General features: G+C 39.2%; 1 non-coding gene across 1 annotated transcript; it reads right to left on the reverse strand.

Moving 5' to 3' along the window:
• Positions 1-2,776: 2,776 nt before the first annotated feature.
• On the reverse strand, positions 2,777-2,883 carry LOC113750972. Its single transcript, XR_003464736.1, has one exon. It is a non-coding gene; the product is annotated as a small nucleolar RNA R71 (small nucleolar RNA).
• Positions 2,884-4,064: the final 1,181 nt, after the last annotated feature.

The raw sequence follows: 4,064 nt of genomic DNA on the forward strand, positions 1-4,064 counted from the left end.
GCATCTTTCCTCTCCACGCGCTCTGCTACAACTTAACGTCTCCGTTTGGACTCCATTCAACTCCAACACGTGTCGATCTCTGCAGCCCTTCCTACCGTAGGCACTATCAAAGCGTTCCTACCATAAAGGCTTCCCACCAAATGGCAGTGACTCTGGTGTCACCATCTGGTTTGTAGGCCCTCACCACTCATTTACTCTTCTGTCGGAGTCTAACTTTGATTAGAAACTCTGTCTTATTGCAATTGTATCCTTAGAACATGCCAAGAAAAGAATTGTCTTCTTAGTGTCCCACAATTCGATAGGAGAAATGTACATAGAGTAGATGCAAACATTTATTAATTTTCATAATTTTTTCCTGTGTTATATAGCACTAAGTTAAAACCTCAATCCAACCAACCAATAATTGCAGTAGTTTGCAATTATCCAGCACATTCACCAACCAAACAGTTATCTTTCTTGTCTAGGCTTGTAGTCATTTTATGGATTTCTTGATCATATGATAATCGACAGAGAATTAATTGTACAAATAGTGTGGCTGTGAGTCCTTTAAGGTATAATGAATTTTCCATCAGATGCACTTACTTTGATATTCAGTATATCGTTCCCACTGCGCCTATGATGTAATACTCGGTGGGCTTGATAGGTCGCAATTTTATCATTTCTTTTATTATTAATTTCCCCTATTACCTGACCCCATGTGGATTAATTGTTAGATTCCACTCACTTTTGAAAATTTGCATTTATTACAGAGAGTGGAACGAAAATACCACAACAAGTGCCAATTTGACAGTCATCAGGAAAGGAGTTCAAGTAGCAGTCAACACAGGGGCATTTTTGGGAAAACAGGGAACCCTTCCCTTTTTTTGGTGATTCCCGAAGGAAGCGGAGAAGACGTGAAGCTTCATTTTTTCTTCCTTGGGGGCTGCCGCAAAATAGGAGATTTGATATAGGCAATAGGGAGACAACTAGCATGACGTTTTCTTTAGCTTACCTTTTGACTTTTTCGTTTTTTTGGCTCTTAGTAGTTTTTCCTTCTTGGTATGTCATACGAAGTGAAGACCAGAAGTAACTTGCTGGAGCTTGCTTTTCTTATTGATTGAAGCGAATTGAATTCTCCCAATTTCCAAGACAATGGCCACTACTTTCTCTATAGCTTTGTATGGGTTTTTCTCATCCACGATGAACTAAACCCCTTTTTTTCTAGTCAAGAAACAACGGAGGCTTTGGTTCGTCTAAAAATTGTGAGATCGATTTAATTTTATATTTTTCTTTTATTTATTGGTATTCACATATTCTCTGATTACAGTGCTTATGATTGTTCAATTAATTGATTGTCTTAGATCCAGATAATTAGTTAATTTGATAATCTATTGTTAATTGGAGCGTTAAATCCGTAATTATTTAATTGTTCTGAAATGGTGACAACTGGCATGATTGGGTTTATGTCGGGAGAATACGCGGGCTAAGATGAAATAACCCTGGTAGTGCATTATTTGGTTAGAATAGGGCTCCTCTAATACGTAAGACAATTGGGGAATTAAATCTTACGGGCGTATCTAGAATTATTTTTCAATTAGAGCAGTGATTAACGAGCGTACCTTAATTACCGACACAATAAGGAGGGGTTAACTGTCATCGCTTGTTTAGCAGTTATAACCTATTTATTAGTAAATAATTGGAATTGCCTTTGCATCGATGATCAATTGGGTGAATCATTGCTGAAATTATTTCTTAGCTAGACCTTTAGTTATTATTACTCTGATTTTAGTAATTTGTCATTTAATCTTTTGTTGGCTATTTATTTTTATTCGAATCATTTACTTATTGTCATTGCTATAAAAAATTCTCCATTGTTACTTTGAACATAAAAGAGAGATAATATCCCCAGTCCCTGAGAATACGACCCTACTTGCCCTGTTTACATATTAATAATTATTTGTGAAAAAGTCACCCCATTCGGGTATATCGGATCAAACAAACTCTTCGGGAACATGGTGAATCAAGTGACCCATTGCACACCTAGAGTCCTTGATCTAGTACTTGGAATCGGCTTTTGGTTATTTTAATTAGCAATTAGATTTATTTTTATTATTGCACAGGCATCGACAACCTGTCAATTTTTGGCGCCGTTGTCGGGGACTAACGTTAATTATTTGTTTCTTTTTTAAGTGTTATTTTATTTTAATTCCATGGTATTTTTTTCTAGTGCATGCCTCGTTCTTCTCGTACAGGCGAATTGATCTTCGACCCAAAAGTAGAGAAGACTACACGCCGAACTAGGAAAGAAATTAGACAGCTCAGAGAGGAGCAATACAGTGCTGCACCTCAGGGACTTAATCCAGAGGTGAAGTCGACAAATTTACGTGGTGATAATTCAAGTGATTCGGACCAAGAGGAAGTCACCATGGCAAATGCACGAACATTAAGGGAGTTGACTGCTCCTGATTTAAATCAGCAGCCTTTATGCATTACTTTTCCAAGTTTGAATGATAACACTCCATTTGAGTTAAAATCTAGTCTAATTCATCTCTTGCCATCTTTTCATGGTTTATCAGGTGAAGAGCCTTACAAGCACTTGCAAGAGTTTGATGTCGTTTGCAACAGTATGAAACTCCCGGGGATTACAGAGGAACAGATAAAAATGAGGGTATTCCCCTTCTCCTTGAAGGACTCTGCAAAAGACTGGCTGTACTACCTACCGCCAGGTAGCATCACCACGTGGGACCAGCTAAAGAAAAAATTCTTAGACAAATATTTTCCTGCGTCTTGAGTTGCAAGTCTAAGGAAGGAGATATGCGGCATTAAACAATATCCAGGGGAATCGCTCTATGATTACTGGGAGCGATTCAAGAAGTTGTGCATCAAGTGCCCTCAACACCAAATAAGTGAGCAATTACTCATACAATATTTGTACGAGAGTTACTTTTCAGAGACAGGAGTATAATTGATGCTGCAAGTGGAAGGGTATTGGTGAACAAGACTCCTCGAGAAGCGTTAGAGCTAATTGAAGAAATGGCCGAGAATTCGTAGCAATTTGGTACGAGGGAGGATGTCCCAACACGCAAGGTGAATGAGGTGGAGATATCTTCTATCCAACAGCAGTTGACTGAGTTAACATCTTTTGTTAGGCAACTGGCTGTAGGAAATGCATCACAGGCCAATGTGTGTGGGATTTGCACTACTATGGGTCATTCTACAGAGATGTGCCCAATGATTCAAGAAAAAAGTATGGAGCAAATAAACATGACTGGCCACGCGTCCGCGCCAAGAAAGCCCTATAACCCGTACTCGAACACGTATAATCCGGACTGGAGAGATCACCCTAACTTCAGCTATGGAGGAAATAGGCAGTCCAATTTTGTACCAAATAGACAGCAAGGGCAACAGCAGTATCAGTCTCGCCCGCCACCATCCCCTTCGAACTCAAGTCCGTCTATAAAGGAGATGATGAAGCAATTAATTGCTAATCAACAAAAGACGGATTCTGACCTACAAAGTATGAGGAATCAACTGGGACAGATGCAAACAATGCAAAATCAGATGAATCAAATGGCAATAGCAATCAACCATTTGGAATCTCAAGTTTACGTAAAATTGCCATCTCAACCTGAATTGAACCCGAAGAATGTAAGTGCAATGACCTTAAGAAACAGGAAAGAAATTCAAGAACCTGAATTCATGACTTCAAAGGACAAGATGAAGAGAAGATTGAGAAAGAGCTTGAGGCAGAGAACACAAGCAGCAAAAATTCAATGGTACTCCCTGACTCGATCATAGACGTTAAAACTAATGCCCCTCCATTTTCTAGCAGGTTGGAGAAATCGAAAAAGCAGGACAAGGAGAAAGAGATCTTGGAGGTGTTTCGTAAGATAGAAATCAATATCCCCCTACTAGACGCAATCAAACAAGTGCCAAAGTACGCAAAATTTTTTGAGAGATTTGTGCGTCAACCGAAGAAGGCTGAGGGGAGATGAAAGAGTCATTGTGGGGGAGAACGTGTCAACAGTTCTCCAGAGAAAGCTCCTATTGAAGTACGGAAATCTAGGTATGTTTACTATCCCATG

This window comes from Coffea eugenioides, chromosome 10 (assembly GCF_003713205.1).
Source record: "Coffea eugenioides isolate CCC68of chromosome 10, Ceug_1.0, whole genome shotgun sequence".
Lineage (NCBI taxonomy): Eukaryota > Viridiplantae > Streptophyta > Magnoliopsida > Gentianales > Rubiaceae > Coffea > Coffea eugenioides.